The sequence below is a fragment of the Passer domesticus genome, chromosome Z (assembly GCF_036417665.1).
Source record: "Passer domesticus isolate bPasDom1 chromosome Z, bPasDom1.hap1, whole genome shotgun sequence".
Classification (NCBI taxonomy): Eukaryota; Metazoa; Chordata; class Aves; order Passeriformes; family Passeridae; genus Passer; species Passer domesticus.
In genome coordinates this window covers 22,063,883-22,086,619 of record NC_087512.1, presented here as the reverse complement: position 1 = coordinate 22,086,619, position 22,737 = coordinate 22,063,883, and the positions used below count along the sequence as shown (strand labels likewise).

At 36.4% G+C, this 22,737-nt stretch overlaps 1 protein-coding gene across 9 annotated transcripts in view; it reads left to right on the top strand.

Moving 5' to 3' along the window:
- ADAMTS6 (ADAM metallopeptidase with thrombospondin type 1 motif 6) overlaps positions 1-22,737 on the top strand; it is a 146,877-nt gene that overhangs the window by 35,835 nt on the left and 88,305 nt on the right. The window lies entirely within an intron of this gene.

The following is a 22,737-nucleotide window of genomic DNA, read 5'->3' as shown; positions in this document are numbered from 1 at the left end:
ACTTGGAACACTGGTCATGATCAGAAATAGGAAAATACTACTTTATATGAAAAGAGTTTTTATGCTCAAGAAGTTTTTTATATTTAGGTTTTGCATCGTATGTATAAACCTAGGGTCTTATATAAGTGGAACAAATACTAAAATAAGTAGGGGTGCACATGCTTATTTTAACATTTATTTTCGTACACCACCAGGATGGTAAATTCCAGCAATTCCAGTGGTAATTAACAATAGAAAATATTAGACCTAGTGCAGGGAACCCTTGGGTGAATAACAATAGAAAATATTAGATATAGTACATGGAACCCTTGTCAACTCAAACTTCCATAAAGATGTTTCTGTTTATTTGACTTGCAACATTGACCCAACAATCACTAATTTTCCAGCACATATTGTGATAGTAATCTTCTCATTCTGTTTCTATGTGAGAATTGTTTCTCTTTCTCTCTGATTTGTGGACACAAGCCTTAATCTATGATTAAAAATTATTTTAAATACCCAATTTATATCTTCAGAGCAATTCCTAAAGTATGTTGTACTTACTTTTGTATACAAAGTAATCTGCAAAGACCACTCTTAACCAGCTAAAAACAAAAGAACTATTTTGTTGCCTTTGCCTCTCTCTCTCTTCTCATCTACTTTCATCATGCAAGGTGAAAGTATTCTTTAATTTTGACTAGAACTCCTTCTGTACCTTATCTGTTTATTCTGTATTATTCTCTATTTTCCCCTCTATTTTGAACTATTTTATTACTGTACATTCCTTTAAACTGACATATGCTTTTCTTAATGGTTTATAGAAGATTTTACTTGAAACTTATTCAGGCAAACACTGAATATATAAAGTGTTTTAGTGTGGAAGGGTGTAGTGGAGAACTTGCATTCTTTCAGAGAGAGGAGAGGTATTTATTTTCAGTATGTATTTTCCTGCCTGAAGATTAAAATTTCCTTTAATTTCCTTTATACCACAGTATGATTTTTTTTGTGGTAGCACAGTGCAGTGAAATATATTGTGTTCTAGCTGGATAAAAATAATTTGTTACATGCAGCAGTTTTATTTCAATAAATTTGATATATCTGTGTAATGGACAAATTGCAATTGTTTTGACCATTAGAAGGATAAAGAATATATTAAAATATTGAGCTCTTAGAGACACACAGATGCAGTCTGACTGCTTTGGCTGTGAAAGAAGATTTTAATCTTTCTCAGCCTCATCCAAAAGGCCTTTCTGCCATCAGAATAATATATAATTATATAATTATAAGACATAATTTTATCAACCTTTGTGACCTCTATACATGTAACTTCTCTTTAAGTATTTCTGCTTAGTGAGTTATCAGGAAGAGTATTTACTATGGCTGCAGTCCTGTATTTTGATCTCTAAGTCAAGCTCTAATACTTATGCCAAGGGCCTTAAATATTAACTTGGCTCTGCACAACTATATATATATCTAAAAACTAACTCTGCATGAGTATATCATATTGAAGTATTTAGGCCATTTAGAGGGCAGAGTACTTTCTTCTTGCTTACAGGTGATAACAACTAGATTTAGTGTAGGAAGGGAGGGGGAGGAACAAAAGAACATTTTGTGTGTGTGCATGTCTAGGGAATGACACCAAAACCACTTTTTCCTTCCACACTTTAAACCAAACAAAACCATGCAGATTCTTCAGCCTGAATCACCAAAGTATCACTCTTAAAACAAAATGTAATACTTAGGACTTCTTTTACTATGTCAGAGTGTTATTTAAAAAAGCATTTCTCCCAACTTGATGGGTTTTTTCCCCTTTCATGCTTGAGTTCAAGTTATATATAGAATGAGGAAAGAAAATAAAAATGCTAATGGTATTTTCTTTAAGCCGGCAAATAATTTCTGCTATTTCAGTGATGCTATTTCACTGTGCCTTCTTTTGTTAGAGGTCATTGTTACTGACCTTCTTGTATCTTGCAAATATTGTATGCCATAAGCTCTTCCGCCATCCTCGAGATTCAGATGCATCCTTTGCTCCCTCAATTGTGTGTTGAAGAGAGTCGTCTCCTAAACAAATCTTAAATCACTTGTGTCCCAAGTGTCTGGTGCAGCTGTATAAAAGTATTTTCTGTGAGGTAGTCTGGAGCAATGTTTTGTGGGACTGGTGATACAGATGTGTTTTAGTGTCCTGTTTCTAAAATCACCTCATCTGTAGAAATAGAATTGCTCTATTGTTAAACAGTTATTTGGAATCATACACCCATAGCAGTGTAAAATAAATGTGTACTTTGGAATTTTTTTTAAGGTCTAGAGACAATAGGTACATAATAAAAACTCATAAAACTGAAAGGTTCATCAAGGTCCTTTGGCTAAGGGTTTAGTTCCTGTGCCACTCTTGTAGTCTTGTGGAAGATTTGGCAGTGAGAAGTCATGTTCAAATGAGACAGATTTTTCTAATTTAAATTTCTTTCCATTCCCATAGGGTATTTCATTAAGGAATTTCAACCTTTCTGTTAGATGATTGTCTTCAACTTTGGAAATACTGTTGTCCCTTGATTCTACATAGTTAGAGATATGCAGTCTGTAAAGTCTGTTCAGAGGCTCAGAGGAAAAATTTTTTTATACTAAGACAATGTACAGTCCTCAGTGTGTGAACCTCCTTCTTATGAGTGCCTGAATTTTGGATTTCAGACACTGGTAAATGTATTTGATTTTTGTAAATGACAGGCATATGATGGAATTTATCTGTGTGTGTTTTCAGAGACAACTTTTTCACTTGATCACTTGACAGTCAGTTTAAGTGGACCTGTTTCCCCAGGTTATCTTTTAGCTTTACTGTTTCAGTGGTGTGGTTTCTTCTAGCTCACAGTAAAACACTTTGGTTCTGGAATTGCTGTTTCCATTGTGTCAAATACTGTTAGGTAAACTACTGTACAAGATGCTAGATTAAAAACTAGACAGAAATTAAAGAAAACAGTATAATGAAAAACCAAAGATTTTGTGTTTGGTAACACAATATCAAAGATACACATATATATAAAAGTGGCAGTTTAGTGTAGTATTTTGAATAAGGGAAATTATAAAGATACAACAGAGAAAAGGTCATGACTATCTCATACATTTAGGCAATTTCATAATTACTTCTTCTCCTATCACAACAAGCTCTTGTAAAATGTCTCTCTCCAGCTTTCTTTTTAGGTGCTGGAGGGCTGCAGTAAAGTGTTCGCAAAACTTTTTCTTTTACAGGCTGAACAATCCCACTCTCTCAGCTTGTCCTCCAGGAGATGTGTTCCATCCCTGTAATATTTTTTGTGGCCTCTTCTAGACTTGCTCCAGCAGGTCCAAGCTGTTCCCATGCTGGGCCCCAGAGCTGCTGCAGCCCTGCAGGTGGGGTCTGAGCAGAGCAGAGCAGAGGGGCAGAATCCCCTCCCTGCCCTGCTGCCCACCCTGCTCTGGATGCAGCCCAGCACACGTGTGGCTCTCTGGGCTGGGAGTGCCCATGGCTGGCTCATGTCCAGCCTCTCAGCCACCAGCACCCCCAAGTCCTTCTCAGGGCTACTCAATTCATTATTCACCCAGCCTGTATTGCCCTAACCCACATGTCTAAGACCTCTCCACTCATTAGCAGCAGTCTGTCTCCTTTCCTTTTAATTGCCCTAGGTTGAGGCAGACCATTTTCTTCTTCCAAAAGGATAAACCTCCCCCCTCTTAGCCTGCTATGTATTTGTTGTAATGTCTTTTATGTAATTGGTGTGAAGAGTTTCACTTATATATGACTAAACTTAATAAAACCAAACTAATTTCTTTGCTGCTACTTGTCTTTATAGCTGAAAGATCTGGAATAACAGTAATTTAGTTAAAATTACCAAATGGGTAGTGGTCTGCTAAGGAAGACCTTGCCTTACATTTCAGAACTCATTCTATGCATGCTGTGGTAGCTCTCTTGAAAAATATTTCCATGTCTGTCATGGACTGCAAAACAAGGATTGGGGTAGCAAAGTTCTTCCCACTCTAAGTGAAATGCAAGTTCGTGACAAATGAAGAATGTGAACATACATAAATCTATAGGATTCGATGAGATGCACCTCAGAGAGAGCTGGCCAGTCGTGCCAGTCACATGAAGTACATGGTGAATGGGAAAAAGTCCCCCTTGACCAACTGCTTTTTACAAGGGAGTGACTACATGAGTGGATAAGGGAAGAGCTACAGATGTCATTTATGTGGACCCTGTAAAGCCTTTGACATGGTCCCTTACAACATCCTTCTCGCTAAATATGACAGAGATGGATTTGAGGGGTGTACTGTTCAGTGGATAAGGAACTGGTTGGATGATCTCATCCAGAGGGGAGTGGTCAATGGCTCAGAGTTCTGATGGACATCAGAAAAGTGGGGCCCTCAGGGGTCCATATTGGCAGCACAGTTATTTAATGTCTTCAACTGTTATTTAATGTCTTCAGACAAACGGATTGAGTGCTCCCTCAGCAAATTTGCAGATGACCCCAAGCTGACTGGTGGTGTTAACACACCTGAAGGATGGAGTGCCATCCAGAGGGCCCTGGACAAGCTGGAAAAGTGGACCCATGTGAACATCAGAAGATCCAACAAGGCAAATTATAATGTGTTGCACCTGGGTCACAGCAACCCCTGTATCAACACAGGCAAGGGGATGAAGGGATTGAGAGCAGCCCTGCCAAGAGGGACTTGGGAGTGGATGAGAAGCTGGACATGACCTAGCAGTGTGCATTTGGATTCTAGAACGCCAAATGTGCCTTGGTTTGCATCAAAAGATGTGGGCAGTGGGCTGATGGATGTGATTCTGCTCCTCTCCTCTCCTCTCCTCTCCTCTCCTCTCCTCTCCTCTCCTCTCCTCTCCTCTCCTCTCCTCTCCTCTCCTCTCCTCTCCTCTCCTCTCCTCTCCTCTCCTCTCCTCTCCTCTCCTCTCCTCTCCTCTCCTCTCCTCTCCTCTCCTCTCCTCTCCTCTCCTCTCCTCTCCTCTCCTCTCCTCTCCTCTCCTCTCCTCTCCATCTCGCGGGAAGTATTGCATCCAGCTCTGAGGTCCTCAGAACAGGAAGGACAGGAGTGAGTCCAGAGACAGACCATTAAGACACCTAAAGGAACGAAAAACCTCTCCTATGACGAAAGGCTCAGAGGTTGTTTATCCTGTAAGGACAATGCCCAGTCAGACTTTATTGCATCCTTCCAGTAACTAAAAGGAGACTATGAGAGCTTGAGAAGGACTTTTTACTAGAGCATGTAGTGATAGGGAAAGGGGGAATAGTTTTAAAGCGAAGGAGAGTAGATTATCTTAGACACATGGAGGAAATTCTTTACTTACTGTGGTGAGGCACTGGGAACATGTTGTGCAGACGTATCTGGTGTCCCATCCCTGGAGATGTTCAAGGCCAGCTTGCACCCTGAGCAAACTGATCTAGTGGAAGGGTTCCCTGCTGAGGGTGGTGGGGTTGGAACTAGGTGATGTTTAAGTTCCCCTCCAATCCAAATCACACTATGGTCTCTGACACAGGGATAGGTGTTCACTGTGAACACTGGGTAATTGCTTGGGGTGGATGAGGCTCTGAGTAGAGGCACACAGTTTCTATCGCCCTGTATCCCAGAAACAGTCACCAGAAACTCAGTGATGGAGGCCTTTATAGCAAAGGTGATATGTATTGACAGCACTATGAGAAGGAAGCAAAATTACTACTGGTATTTACCATGCATCAGATTTTACACTGATGCACCACATTCTCCCATTCTGCTTTCTCCTTCCTAAATCTTCACAACCTTGATTTTGAAAATTAGGGAAAATGGTTGAAGTGGGTGCAGCATGGGAAATCATACCAAGTCAGTACAAACCAGAAAGAGAATGGTTGCTTGTCAATACTAGGGCAAAAAAAAATTCCATAATCATATCGGTAGTATTTTTATAAAAATTTGCATTTGGATAAAGTATCTTGAAGAACTCAGTTTGTTGGTAAGTACATAATTTATGTAGTCTGTCAAAACATCTTACTCTTAAAACCGTCCTTTTGCACTTAATATGTCACAGCATATATGGTTGTTAGGAATTATATCAGTTTTATAAGCTGAAATCAAGCTGAGAAATTCTAGTTTTTCAGTGCTATACACTCCCTGAACACTATATGAAAAATAATTTTATAGTTGCTCTCAACCCAAAGTCTTGATGAGCTCCTACTCCATGCATCTATTTTTTTCCAAATAGTTACCAAGTGTAATTTCCTGTTACATTTGGTGAGGTTAAATCCAAGAATGCCAGCTCATGATTGCTTCATAGTTCAAATACAGCTTTTTTTAGGTAACTGTAGAAACATGGTCAGATTTCTGAAGTTTTGTTTTCCACAGATGAAATTTTTTGAATTTTTTAAAAATAGACATCATAAAGCTGTGGTTTATTATACTTGAGTAAACTGCCATGTGTATGCATTTGAATGTGTTTTCTCATTAAGATAGTAAAACACAAATGAGCAAGCTATTTGAAAAATGAAACCGGGGAGGTGAGAAGTAGAAATTGAACATCATCCAAGTATTGTAATAGTCTTGCAGATTTTAAGGTTGGCAAGGGTTCCAGTAAGACAGTTTGTTATTGTTTTATTGTTCTGTATTGAAGAATAAAATTTAAGATGTACCTATGACTTTTAAAGAAACATTGACAATGCAGTTTGTGCTCCATTTCTAGTACTTTTCACTGACCAGATTTCATGTTGTATTATATACTTAGCAAATATATAAAGCACAGGAGGAATTGGTTCACAAACATCCAGAACTAATCACTTGCATTATACAATTTAAGTAAAAGATTTTGAAATCAGTACTCAAATAATATTCTGCTATACTTGGCAAAGAGTGTCAAACACACTAAGCGGTTATATACTTTTCTTTGACTACTGCATATGTTTCTAGAAGTAGTAGTTAATTTAATAATAAGTAGCTGAAAAGTGCTTCAGGTTGATTATCAACAAGTTTATTAACCCAAAGGTCAAACAAATTCAGAATATCTTCTGTAACTGCTTCTTTATGTTTTCTTGGGGTTTTTTTGTCCTCCAGCATTGTTATACTCAATACCAGAATCTTATGAAAGAAAAGAAAAAGGCTTAAAAGCCTTTTTCAGTTGTCACTTCAAGTATCTTCATGTTTCTGTGTCCAGATATGAGGGTTTTTTAAGAGGCAGAATATTCAGAAAGTGACATCCTTTACTTGGAAACTAAAGCTCCTAGATTATTCAGAAATAGAGCACTTAGAAGCCATTCAGGCATATTTTAATTATTAATTCAGCTAAAACACTAGCCTACTAAGAACAGAGATCCACCATCATACAAATTGCAGTAATAGTTCAAAATAAAATGCTTAGATTTTCAATAGGATATAGAAGGCACTTAAATATTGTTTTAAAACTCCTTTTCTGTTTCAGGACAAACGTAGGACTTGCTGGTTGTATTATAATTAAGTTCTTGCCTCAGTAGATGGCACTCTTCCCTTTGAGTCACCAAGGTGCTAGGTCATCTGTATTTAAGGCTCCCTTTTTTTACAGTATGGAATTGATCCTGACTCCCATGGCTCATTAGAACATGAGTATCAATTGTCATATTCTGACAAAATTTCTGTTTAACTATTACATTCTTGCTTTCCTCAGTCTTTCTTATGGCTGACTGATCACATTTTTTTCTGTGAACTGCTGTGTGTGTTAGTATTGAAATACTTGGTTATGCCCCCTCATACTCCTCTACCCTTCACTCAGCTTGCACCTAACAGGGCCTGATTGCCAAATCTTTAGTATGATTTTGCCTGAGTTATGTTCATGACAAGGTGAAAATTCTCTGTGTGAAACTTACATGTTCAGTTGTGTTGATACTCTGCACTCACTGTATCCAACCAGGATCTTTTACTATGGGATCTTTTCTGCTAAAAAATCTGATTGTGCCACTACAGGCATAAATGCAAATAACCTGTAAATCCTTCTAAATATGAAGTGCAGTATTTAAATGCATGCTTTTCACATGCATGTTATTGAAATTCACTTGGAAATTGAATTTTACTGTGTGTGCTTGGGTCATATAAAGTTACAGTCTTACAGTTTTGAATGTTAGTATCTTGTCCATGCCCTGCTGCAGATGTCTGCGTCCCCTGAACCCATGGCAACAAGAAAAAAAGGGCTTACCATCTCTTCATTATTCTTACTGCTTATGCCAAAGACATTCTTTTATACCATCCACAGACTTCTACACCATGTGCTTTTTCTTTTAGCCATTTATATTGCAGATTAGGGTAGTCTGGATTCTTCTGCTTTTGTGCAGCCTGGTAATTGAAGAACAGTAACCACACCTTCACACCTTTTCTCTACTTTCCACAGTAAGACAATTTAGCAAGTTACAGATGGAAATAAGAACCAGGTTTAGAAATATGCCCATATTGTGATTGTAATTATCTTTTATGATACAGATTTGAAGTAGCATTATCGGACACATCGAAAGATTTTTGGTTTGTGATAGGTTTTTTTTGCTTGCTCATTTGTGTTTTTGTTTGTTTGGTTTGATTTTTTTTGTTGTTGTTGTTTTTTTTTTTAGAGAACAATTAAATCAGGAAAGACAATCTTAAGCTTGTTATAGTATTCAGTGAGAGCTTCCACAAAGCAGAAAATAATGCTACCTCCTTATTTTTTATAATTATGCTTCAGATGCATCTTCTGCTGTTCCTCGTGGATTTAGTTTTACTCCTTAATTGGAGTTTTTATTTATCTTTGTAATCTGGTAAAATGAAAAGATAAATGCTCTTCAGCCTCCCAAACAGAAATTACAACTACAGTGTGCTCCTCTGATGTTTTGTGATGTTTTTTTCCTGATATGTGTGATATATTCTCAAACACAATCTGTGTCTGCTTTACTAAAAGCTATCAGCTATCTGCCCCTGGGACTGGTGATCTGTTAAAAGGTGATGAGCACTGAGGAGTAGATTATCCTAGAATCAAATTTCTTTCTGTGGTGACTTGGAAAGCACTATCATTATTTTGTGCCCTTTCCTGCTTTAATGCTCTTTTAATGCACTACCAGTCACACCTTGCATTTTTCTCCAGATTGGATGGTAGACCATCTTTCTTTCTATAGAATTTTAGATTAGATTTAGACTTTTAGATGTGATTTCTAGATTCTAGGTTTCTAGATTCCTGCGTGCCTGCCCCTGCCAAAGAAATCTTCACATGGCTGGAAATAGTTAATTACCTGTTTTTTTCTGCCCAAGCCTTTCTTGGGCAAACAGACTATCCTGAATATGTCCCCACAGCTAGTCCACAATCATTTTGAATCAGTACCTTCATGTGTTTTCAGAGTTTGAGTTTACTGTTAGTCTGCAGTCTGAGTTTTTGGGCATGTCATATTGCAGTTTGCTGGCAAGATACACTTGTGTCCTGGGTACTGGAAAAAAATGATGTTTCTACACATGTATGCTTTATATATATATATTTAATGAGCAATCATTGTAACTTCTATAATTTGGAATTGAAAGCTTTTTATTGTGTCTCAGAACCTAGTTACCATTCAGGACAATTCTCTGTTTAGGCAATTATTATAGTTAATATTTCTGCAAGTAGAAGAAGATGTGTGCCCATGCTACAGTGACTGACATTGTTTTTAGCAATTAAACTGCACGAATCTATTAATGATCTTTGAGTCTTGTATCAGTTTTGGAGGGATGCTGTGAAAACACTTGTTCTTGTTCATAACAGGTACTAAAGCAGGTCTGTGAATAAATGGAGAGATGTTTTTCCCTTGTAAAAGCAAGTTATTATTAGTTCTTAGGAATAAGAGATTTAATAAAAAATACTTACATATCTAGAAACAAAAACCATGAAATATTGAATTGTTTCAAATCAAATATTTAATTTTTCTCTGTTTTTAATTCTGACCCCTGCTACCTGCCCCCTTCCCCCACTTGCCCTACCCCCCAAGTGATTTTCAGAAGAGTGAGATAATTTCTGATCTTTTGTTGTTTTAAAAAATTGAAAATGTTGTCAGTAGCATATCTTAGCGGTGAGATGTATTGGTAGTCTGGAATTTGTGTAACCAGACTTGTTAGTCACTCACAAATGATGAAATTTTGGAACTCTTAGTAATGGCTTATATTAGTTTAAGACTACTTGGAGTGTCAAATCTTGGTCAGTCTAATGGAGAAAGAAGAGTATTCAGATCATTTAACAAAAATATTTTTTCATGTTTTTGTTTGGATTCTTTCTGAAGTTGAGACGTCATTCCTGAATGGTTTACAGTTTTTTTGCATGTTTTGGAGTTTTAAGTACATGTTGACCAACATGTCTTTTCTGGGAAGACTCCTAGGTCTACATAGAGTAAGGCTCATACCAGGGAAATATAAGACTCTGTGTAATAGTTAGACATATAAGCAACTTACTAGGAAGTACCAACAAAATAATAGAAGTTAGCTTAGTCCATGAAGTTAACTGTTTCACTGTCAATAAGCTGAGAACTAATGCAGTTATGATCTTGGAGGACAAGATGCCTTAAGATCAGGGCAGGAAGGATAGAAACTGCCAAAATTCATTTTTTCTTTTCCATATGGCAAGTAACAAAACTTTGTTTTTAAAATTAGCTTTGTAGTGAGTTGCAGAATGAATGACTATCCAATACTGCTGTTTGAATCAAAATGCTGCTGTAGGTATTTGCAACTTTATGTTAGGACATCAGGTGTTATTTCTGAACATTTTGTTCAGGTTGTGTTCTGAAAACTGTAGAATTTGTATTTTTGGGAGCTGATAACATTCAGCTTCCAAATGTATGTGATTCTTTTTCAGACCTTTTAAGATGGCTCTTTGGATAGCACTGAGGTTGCATTTGGATTGCCTTCACACTACTTCAGCCAGACCCATGTAAATCTCTCATTTATTACTCTCAGCAGCTTGAAAAAGGGAGTGCTAAGTGACTGGATAAATAGGCAGGAAAAGGTACAGGCAGTTCCTTAGCTTGCACATTAATTTAGCTGTAATGAAAGGTATTTGCTTATATTGTTATTTTAGGACAGTTAGTCCTGCTTAGAAATTGCAAGGTCATAAGTAATGCTGACAAATGTTCATTGTCCAGATTCTTTCAGAAGAAATTTCTACCCTATGAGCTCTTTCAACCACCTGCCAAAGCAGAGTGAAATATGTTACGCAATTGTGAACAGTGTGTTTGAAATCAGTAGAGAACAAGAAATTGTACTTCAAAACCCAAGGAATTTTTCAGCTGTGTGAAATGTAGTCTTTTAGGTCATGGAAGCATTTATCGGTTTTTGACCAAGACTGGTTTTGAAACTATTCCATCTTAGTCACATTTTGGTTATGATTGTTAATTATTTAGTGGTTTAAAAAACCAAGCATAAAACAATAGCAATAGTATGAGATGCACTTGGTCAGGAGAATTGTGATGTTTTGCAATTCTATTTTTGGTTATGTCTTGAGTCAATTAAGCAGATTGTTTGGCAGTCCAAAAAACTTTGTTCCTGTATGTGTCCCTTACTAAAAATGGCATTCTAAATAGTATGGTGCTGTGCTAGAGGTAGTAACTTCACTGAAACATGTGGGTCTTCTATATAGTCTGTGCACTGCTGAAATTACCATCTCTTCCCTCATTACTGGAAGGAAACTCTTTTCTTACGCATTCTCATAAAGTAGCTCAAGAACTTAAACAGATTCATTACTCTTAATTATATAAAAATTTTTAACTAATAAAAATAACATTTTAATTCAGATTTTTTTTGCTTTAGGCTTTTACAAGTTAAAATCATGGAATAATAGAATCATTAAGGTTCAATAAGACATATAAGATTATCAAGTCCACCTGTCAACCCAGCATCACCACCAACAGGCCATATTTTCAGGTGTCATATTCACATGTGTTTTGAACATTTCCAGAGATGGTGATTTCACCACTTCCCTGAGCAACCTGTTCCAATGCGTTACAACCCTTTCTGTGTTTCCTAATATGTAATCCAAACCTCCCCTGGCACAATTTAAGGCCATTTCCTCTCATCATGTCACTTGCTGCCTGGAAAAAGCGGCTGACCCTCACCTTTCTACAGCCTCCTTTCAGGCAGCTGTAGAGAGTGACAAGGTCATCCCTGACCCCCTTTTCTCCAGGATAAACATCTCCAGCTCCCTCAGCTGCTCCTCACAGGACTTGTGCTCCAGACCCTGCCCCAGCTCCACTGCCCTTCTCTGCACTCTCTCCAGCTCCTCAGTGTCTTTCTTGCACTGAGGGCCCAGCACTGGACACAGCACTGGAGCTGTGGCCTCAGCAGTGCCCAGTACAGGGGACAATCCCTGCCCTGGCCCTGCTGGCCACACCATGGCTGATCCAGGCCAGGATGCCATTGGCCTTCTTGGCCACCTGGGCACAGCCTGGCTCATGTTCAGCTGCTGTCACCAGCGTCCCCAGGTCCTTTCCAGCCACTCTGCCCCGGCCTGTGAAGCTGCCTGGGGTTGTTGTGACCCAAGAGTAGAATTTGGCATTTTGCCTTACTTAACCTCACACCATTGGCCTCAGCCCATGATCCAGCCTGTCCAGATCCTCTGCAGAGCCTTCCTGCCCTCCAGCAGATAGCACTCCCACACAGCTTGGTGTCATCTGTGAACTTGCAGAGGTTTATACACATAATTGATAAAGATTTAAACAGGACTGGCCCCAACACAGTTCTGAGGAACATCACGTGTTTTTTTTCCAGGTTCTTCCAAGCAAAAGCGGGAATTTGATTAAAGTATTTACATTTGTAAATGACTTGTATTTATTGAATAAAGCTATGCTTGACAATAATAGAAACACTAAAATAACTTAAACTGAACAAATGAGAACCAGACTACTTTATAAAACAGAAATTACAGTTAATAAATTAAAAAGAAAATAAAATAGTTGCAGTTTCTACATGCTATCCAACCTCTTTTAAATCATCCTTACTTTATTAAACTTCTAAATTGATCCTTCCTTTTCTGTAAATCTGGGGAGAATTTAAGCATTTTAGTTCAATAACTTTACATAAATGAAACTAATAATAAAAAAATAAGAATTGTGTGACCTTAATACGGTGAAATTCTCCCCATTTTTTCAGCCACATTTGAAAGAAATATTTTCTTGGATGTGATTTTTTTTTCTTGTTTGTTGATCTTATGGTATTTACCTGGCATTATTTATAATGGTTCCATTACATCAATTTCTAAAATTTAATAATGGAAAAAGAAATTAGGCATGCTTATTTTTCTTTCAGATTGAACTTTCTGGATTTCTTACAGTAAGTGTTTTGGGCAATTGTGTTGGCATTGCAGAAGAGAATGGGCTTTACAGAACAATGTCAGGTGTTTAAAACTTCATGGTCAACTAACTGGGGAATGAAGTTCAAGAGCTTTCGTGTGTAATTGTTAGGAAGATGTAGCATTATTCCAACTCAGAGTGGAAGGGAGAGGGAACTTCTTCCCCCAGTTTTCGGTACTGATGAAAAAATTAATACTATAAAATAACTATGGTTCCAATGATGCTTCCATTTTGAGTAATGTAATTTACATGTAATTTACTTTCCAATGGATATTCTGAAGAGTTGTGTTAGTATGTAACATTTATTTTTTCATAATTATTAATTAAATTATTTGAAGATTTTTAGGTAACACCTACTTAGAATCCATTGGATTCAGTCCGAAAGGGCCCTCTGGAGCTCTTCAGTCCAATGTTACCCCCTAAACAGAGTGAGCTATGAGATCAGACTAGGTTTCACAAGACTTTGCCCAGTCAAATCTTGGAAAATCTTTTTGGGCAGACCACTTCACTACTTGACTGTCCTCGTGGGAGTGAAGGTTCTCCTTGGAGCCAGCCAAAATTTCTGTTCAGCATTTAAAATTTTATAAAACTCATGGGAATAATTATTTTAATAGTCTCATGGTAATATGCAGTATGTGGTAAAAAATAAAACAGAAGTTCAGGTCAATTTTAATAAGAAGGAGTAGATTGTCAATTTAAAAAAGTAATGGAACTTTTCTTTCATAACATCTGTAGGGGGAACCAAACTAATTTTGGAAATATAACTGCAGATGTTTTCAGAAAAGACAAAAGTGCATAAATACTTGGTGGGCTTAATAAATGTAATGAAGAGGAATTTATTAATTTATTTTCCCACTTCAAAATAGGTTAGCTTTGAAAGACTAGTTTATGAAGTGAAGGCTTGAATCATGTACAGAAGGTTTAAACCTAAGGAATCACTGATAAATTCCTTTTGACAATCATGTAGTTTTAATATGGATTTAATAGCTTAGGTTGAAGAATTCATATACAGAACACCCTGACATGTGCATCTCTTTGCAGGATAGATATGGTTTCCGAAGCTCATTTTCTTTCCTATTTAGTTCTGTGATTCTTTTTCATTTTGTCAGGAGTAATAAAATAAATTGCACCAGCTTCACTCTTACATTCTTTAAGGTAAGAGGAAGCAACGATGTATGCCTGCAGACAGCCTGGATAGATACAGTTGACTAATCCTAACCTCTATACAATAAAAGTGATGTGGGTTATGAGGAGTGACTGCTGTAAAGTCAGTTAATGTTCTCATGGTATTCAGCCCTTCATTCACAACAGTTAGTTGCTGTTGACATTAAAATGATTTGTAAAAAATAAGTTAGACAGAAAATGATAATAGAAATGACACAAACTTTTTCTGTCTTCAATAGAGCTAATATTTCTTCCTGGCTTGTTTTACATGGAAAAGAAGATGAAACAAAGATTTGCATGCAGTTCTGAATTTTATGGGTTCTGCTTTTCATACAGGCACACTTCAAAAATCCATGTGAAGTGCATGTATTCTATTTGCCAGCCCCTTTTAAAAAACACAGAAAATAAAATTAAGCTCCTTCTGGTCTTAACACGGCAGGTTGATGTTCTCTAACAAAGATTGGACAAGATCTCTGACATATTTTTTCACTTGTAAACTTGTGTATTTTTTTAAACTTATCCTCTTTGTTAGAACAGTCTTTGCCTCTGCTGCCATTTAATTCTGTCACTCTATGTATTTTCCTTTCTGTTCACAAGCAGACCCCAGAATATGCTAGCTTCAGACTTTATTAGCTGTATATTGCATGTCATCTGGAAAACTACCACAGATGTCCAGCACTCAATTGGCTTTGTATTCTTTAAGCAATCAAATTGTTTGCTGACATTTTTTGAAGAGGTGAAATCCTTTATTGTAACTTACTGTAACACCTGCTTATACAAAAAGCACTAAACTTGTAAAATATATTACTGTGAGTATGCTCTTAAAACAAAAAATTATTTTGATTCTAGTCTGGGTTAAAAATCATTTGGGTGGAATGGCTGTCTTTGTTTTTGACCTTTAGAAGTAGTCAGCAAACAAACTTTATTGCATTGATTGAAGAAGGTTTTCATTAATGCATTAAGCTACTGAAATTTAGCTCTTTGTTTAAATACAATTTTATGATTCTTTAATTGAGTCCAAGCACAGGGTTCTCATTATTTTCACTACAGTGAAACTCTTACATATGACAGTACATATGTAAGAGTTTCAATCTTTTTTCTCAGAAATTTTGTAAAAATATCAACCAGAAGTAGCAAAACACAACCACTGCTCGTTATTGGAAAATATTATTATTTTCCTGAGAACATTTGGACTACTTGTCAAGTATACATTGTTAATCCAGCAAATTAAATGTATTAAAGATTATTGGGAAAATAATAAGGAACCTTATTATGCGGTTGATTAAACTGGGCATGGTATGCCTACATTTTGAGTAATTTGTATCACTCAGTCCTTCTCATCTCAAAAGGTTTTCAGAGAATTGAAGAAGAGAGCAAAATGACTGAAAAAAATCTGTGACTTTCTTTACAAGGAATGACTGAATTGAGGACTCTCTTGCTTGGAGAAATCAACTTTTGGAAAAGTCAAATCTGGGACAGCAGTACAGTGATCTAACCAGTTACAAGACTGTATGGGGGGGCATAAATGAGGAAAAAATCGTTCATAGCATCTTTCACCACAAGAACTTATAGAAGATAAGAAAGATTCAAAACCAGGAGAAGGAAGGCAGCTCTTTTTAAAGCAAGGTTTAGCTAATGTTGAAACTTTTTGGCAAGTCACTTTATGGAAGCTGGACATATGTATAGGTTGAAAGGTTGGCTAGGCATGTTCACAGAAGAAAAATCCATTGAAAGTACTAAATACAGAGAAGCACATCTGTTTCAAAATTTCTGAGCCAAAAATAGTTGGGAGAGTAGTGGTATAATTGACATTTTATGCTTGCAGTGGTGTTATTCTTTCTTGGGCCTTCTCTTAGTTCGTTGTGAAGGCAAGGTATTGGGATAGTGGAATCTGTGGTCTGGCCCATGTTGCAGTTCTTAGGTTCTTCTGTACCAGGTGTGGTCTGTCATCCTAATGAACTGATATTTACAGCCAAGCCTTAGCCTTTTATGCCGTATGCAGTGTCAGTAAAGGTAAATAAAGTGGACATTTTGTGTAGAAAGATATGTGATCTTCTCAGAGATTGTAAGCTAATTGTTTATAATATTGCTCACAAATTTAGCAAAAAGGTATAACCAGAGTAGAATCACGAAAGAAATCAGAAAAACTTAGAAATATATGTGCAATATGTTACTGCTCTAACTTACCTAATTTATTTCCATACAACAGAGCTAAAACTTGGTTAGTAATCATAGCTGTTAGCTGTGTTTCCCCTCTGCCAGAGGTCTAGACTAGTTGCTTCCTATTTTCTGCTGTGTGGCAGGATGCCCCCAACCACACCTATGTAATTAGTTTTGCTAGCTTTCCTTTCCCCCAGACTTGGTTGCATTAGGACAGTCTAAAAAAACCTTTGCCCTACAATCTGCTTAAGCTGTTCAGAATCAATGTCCTTTGAAAAAAAGCTTTATGTGTTAGTTGCTGGATTTATCCTGAATGTACTGATAGAGAAATTATTAACAGTGTACTTACAGCAGATATGTAGAAATTTCTGGTTCATTCTCTAGTCCAGTTTGAGCAACATCTGTATAACTCCATCTAAATTTTGGCTCAATACTGAGAATGCAATAAAAGTTTCAAATGCTTCTGAGGTTCAGAATGCAACAAATCAAATGTTTCCTGCAATCTGGTGATAGTGCAAATGCCTAATCTCTACGTTATCGCTGAATATTATGAAATCACCATTGTCACACAGGTAGGTGGCTCTATATTTCTGATGCACTTTTATAGTATTTTTTATGTGAATCAGGAGTTATTCTGCATGTCCTAAGGGTACTAATAATACTAATGATTGTAATAAACTTGCAACTGCTATTCATTGCTGAAACTGATGAATACAAATGACAGCTTTAATTTTTTTTAGAACTGTGTTTATTTTTACATTTTTGATTACATTTGCCGTTTAGAAAAGTAGTATGGAAGTGTTTCATTTACAGTGTAATTATTTAAAAGATTTATATAAATCAGGAGAACTAGAACTTACAGCAGCAGTAGTTTTTCTGGCTGTAACTCAGAATTTATCCACCCAAGCAAAGTATCAGAACAAAGTCCAATAGAGACAGACTTTGGTTGTCTATGGCAGCATTAAAGACATGGAAAACTAATAATAGAAAAAGCTATTTCTGATGAGTGATGTGTAACATGTATGTTATTCTTTTCCTTCCTTGGTTTAAATAGCTCTTTTTGGTTTGTGGTTTTTGAGGAAGGAACCAAATAAGACATATTCTTTATTTTAGGGCAGAATGCTGTAGTGGTGTGCCACTTTCTGTAAGGCAAAAGATGTGCTGAATTAAACCTTTAAAAAGACATAAAAATACTGTGTAGTAGAGAGTATTACAATTGGTAACCTGTGCAAATCTAATGAATGACCAAATTATCTTAGAAGTTGTTAATTCCATTGTAGTTCTCTAGTGTTAGTGACATCCAGTTCTCTAGCATTAGTGAAATTTTCTGCACTTGCAAAATGACCACTTTTTAAAATAGCCACGTATATGTATGCAGAAAAAAAAGGGGTGAAAGTACAAGGTAGTCACAGGTTTTTTTCTCTTTTTAGATTTTCCATACTTTAGATATAGGAGTTAGGGTGGTCAGATAACCTGCAGGTTTTGATCCATTTGAGAGAAATCTGAGATTCAGTCTGATCTGTTCAGTTTATAGTCATAGGTATTGGAACTAGGTTAATTTAAGTTTTCTTAAGAGGTACCTTTTTTCCTGGTCTTTTACCTTTATTCAGAAATGGGACATCTGTGAAATATTCCCTAAAAATGAATATTAATAATTTGTAGTGTTTAGCTCTCTTTACTCTGTTTACTTTTTTTTTTTTTTTTTTACATTTGAATTCCATCCATCTTGGTAGGTTTTCCCTCATTACTGTGACTGTATTTTGGTCTCCTAAAATCTTTTCCATTAAGAAATATTACTTCAAAAGTCTTGGTTATTTATGTCAATATCTATCTTAAATATGACTCATGTTTATTGGTGGCTTTCAGAGTAATTTTGGAGTAGTTTGATGTATGTATGAGTAAACAGCTGGTGTTTCATACTGATTTTGAACAGTTTGCTTTTCTAATAAGAGTTTTCATGCTGTACTCATTTACTTAAATCAAAGACATTGTGTGGGTTATTCTTGTTGATTAATGAAAGTCTTTAGAGTGTATCTAATGCTAGTATTCATGCATGTTTCCAATCCTGTAATAGGTATATTTCTATCTAAGTGTTAATTTGATGCAAATAGTCTCTTCTGGTACACTGGACATTTCCAGTAACATACAGCTAGTAATAATAGTGTTTTATAGAGACTCTTTTCATTTAATGGGCCAATTTGAATAATGAGACTGGTAGAAAGGACAATGTTATCCTTGAATTTATAAATACACATTAACATGTAAGGAGAAAGAATTCATTTTGCCTTTGTATCTACTACTGTTTATGCCACTGTTATAATAACTTTTTGAACTGTTATACACACACTTCAGAAAGTTTGAAAATCCTGTGAGTGCACATGGTGGTGACAGAAGTGCCACAGTGTAATGGCAGAATTCTGAGAAATCCCATGTATTAATCTGATTATTAAAAAAAATCAAATACTGATTTCAAAGGGAGGAAGCTGTACTGAAGCAGTGGGACTTAACTTTGCTGATAAAGGTATGACCATATCCCCCAGACAGACATTGAAACAATTTATTTTTTTCAGAATAAAGAGGAATTAACTGAATAAAGAGGAAGGGCTGAAGGCAATAAAAGAAAAATCAATTAAATGATAACATGTAATCTCTGTCTCTGAAGTACTCTAAGCCACAGAGCTGGCGACTTCTATCAGGGGAGGTATCAGTATGAGCTGTCCTGTTTCCTTTGCAAACACTCACCAATGACTGCTGTGGAGGGAAGGGCAGATAACTGGGTAATCTAGGACAGTTGTTCTCAAATTATGCTCTAAATAATTCTTAATGTGAGATTGAATAGCCTTTAAGGAGTATTTTTTTATCTTCTCTTGCTTCTAGAAGAAATTACATTTTAATGCTAAGAGTGGGTGGAGGTACAATTGAATCATTGTGATGCTTTCTTATAATCAAATCTGTGAATTAGTATGTCTCTTTTTTTTAAAGTTTATTTTTATTTTTTATGTGGTAATACATTTGCAATCATGGAACTCTGTGTGAGCTATGTAGTTGCACAACTGCGTGCTTTAGGCCTGAAAATGGACAGTTCTCAGAGATCAGGAAGAATCTTCTTTCTCTGCAGGAGACAAATGGCTGTATTCCCCTAAGGTGCCTGGGATTGGTTATAGCTGATGATAATTTACCTGACAAGTTTGAGCAGTGCTTACAATATTCACAGAGGATTTATCTTTCTTAACTCTTTGACTTAAGTATCCTACTCAAATAATCAGGATCATGCCAGTCATCAGATTTACAAACAAAATGGATTTTTTTTCTGGTTAGACTTACAGATAAGAGAGACTTCTTGAAGATATAGTCTGTAGCTTGCATCTACACTAATACATTAAAAAAACACACCAGTGGCTTTTTTGTTGCACTGAGTACCACTGACACAGATCTTGTGTACACATTACTAAGCTGGCATCTCCAAAACTGATTAGTTTTTGTATATTTTGCCTGTTAATAATTGTGGCTGTCTCCACAACTTTTCTTGGGAGTTCTTGTGAGCCAAATCTGTACAAGGAACATTTCTTAAAAATTGTAATAGAGTTTTAAAACAGCTTGATAATGCAGATATTAGAATTTCAGTGTCCATTTCATTTTTTAACACAGTGTGCAAGTATATTTTAGGATGGTGCCTGTATATCCTGCTAAAGAAGATTAGGATTTTTTCTTTTTAAGGTGTGCCTGTATGGTGCACTAACTCTTGATGTTTGATCCATGGCATGACAGGAGTGCACTGCTGCTCCAGTCCTTGACCAGATAATGGTCTGTCTGTGCAGTTTCCTTCTGGCTGATGTGTCAGTCAGAGTTGTCAGTGACATTTGTACATTCATCATGCATTTCCTGTCTGTCTGTGCAGCTCTTCAGCAGCCACACAGGAATGCTCAGCAGTCCCAGACCACTTCCCCATCTGCCTCATGAAATGACTTCTGATTTCTTCAGGGCAGGCATGGCCATGTAATCAACCATCTTCCCTCCTACCTCTTTCCCATTCCGCTTCCCCAGTGTGGTAACATTTCAGAGGCACTGCACCCACTTTATTAGGAGTTATATGATCTTCTTTTTTGGCTTGGGCACAGATTTTTCTTGGCTGCCTCAAAATGGTCTGGCTGCCGTCTTATCCCAAGTTATTTACCTCTGTAACTGTGTTCTTTCATTCAACTTTTGTGTGGTGTCCCTTTTACACCATCTGTCAGTGAACTGAACCAACATTTTTTCAGTTGTCATAATTGTGACTGTTTTCATAATCTTTGAGGGTTGGTTTAGATAGTTGTTGGCTTGAGATTCTATCTTTTGGGTCTCTTTAGCATCTTTAGTATTTACTAGGCTCCTGGTGATTAAACTTCACATTTTGTGCTGCTTTTTTGTGTGTGGGCTTTTTGTTTCAGTTTGTTTGTTTGTGGGTTGCCTTTTTATTTTTATTTATTTCCCATAGCAATTAGACCTATCTAATCTCATGGTCAGTCTTGATGATTTGTATTTTTAGGGGTTTCTTAAAATTACTAGCTGTCAAGTATTGCATCTGTAGTCTTCTGCATTTGGAACCCAACATCTGAGAACTAAATGGATTACTTGAAGGTTCAAAATACAGTTAGAAGAAATGGTGTCAAAACCAAAAAAAAGACAAGTTAGTCTGTTTTTAAGTAATTTAGAATTTTTAAGTAATTTAGTCTTTTAGAGAAGCAAATGATGGAAGCAAGCAATTTGGTTCATAAGAATGCCATGAGCTTTCAGAGAAATCACAAGGAGAAACCATTCATATGAAAATAATAAGATGAAAAAATGGAGTTGGAAGATGATGTAGATAAAGTAAGTCATTAGAATGAAATTTTTTTCAAAAGTTCAAAAAATTTATTCCTGGTAAACTGGGGGCTAGGAGAGTATGAATATCCTTACAGGAAATTAATAATTGTCTATAAAATTTGAGTTTTAGTGATGGTATGTTTAGAACATGTTACTACCCAGGTATGTTCTTGCAAAAATAATTGTGTATTGGAAAATAAAGTTATCTTTACCTTAGTTTTATTATCTAAGTTTCAACATCATCACATTTTCTTAAAAATGCTAGGTTATGCATAATGAAGAACACACACTTCCCAGCAGAAACTGAAGAATACCATGGTGTTTATTTGTCAAAAATATAACAGAAGCAAGGGACTTAATATAATTCTCTGTTATCACAGTTCTTTGTGAAACTGAACCTTAGGTGATGAGTAACTTCAGATTCATACCTTTAGGACAATAATTTGATTCAGACCATCAGGAAAGTTTTCAGCTCTGCTGAAGTCAGTGACAGCATCTTACTTGAGTTGAGTGGAATTTGTTTTATTTTCAAACATCCATTTTGTCTTAGGATGTATGTCTTTAATTGTTTTTCCTTACTGCCATTGGAGATTAAAAAGCAGAAGACCTGTGTATTTCAGAGGTTTTTCCATTCAGTTCTCAACTATGTTCCAAAGAATTTAGTTAGGGTTTTCTCACTAAACAAGACTGAGCCATCTACTTTCTCTGAGGAAAAAATTTTGCTTGAACATCAATAGGATTAAGTTCAGACACTCTCCTGAACACAGAAATAAGAAGTTTGGTTCCTTAATTATATAAAAGGCAGGAAATGTTCAGTAAAAAACCTTCTTTTACTCTCAATCCATATAATCTTGGAATTTAGGGACATTTCAAGAGAAATAAGAATGCTTTTTTATAAGAATGTTTTCTGTAAGAATGCTGATTTGGTTACCTTCCCCTCCTCCAGACAGCAAATGAGAAATCAGTGCACATTTGAAACACCTTGGTGAAATTAATGCACATGAACATTTAAGTTCCAAATTATAGCTTAATCCCACAAACTGCTCCACACTCAGTACCCTTTAAAAATCAAAGGAATTCCATGTGGTCACAGCAGTCTGCATGCACAGAGAGCTTACTGGATTTGTTCCAAATTTTAAGCTTTGTTATTTTGTCCATAGATTTGGCTTGCAGACAGACCATAACTCTTTTAGCAGTGAAAGGTATATATCTTGTGATCAGACTCCTATGTGATAGAAGTCTTTATGGTATTTTTAACAGACAATGTCTGGTGGCCCAAAATTAGTAACTATTT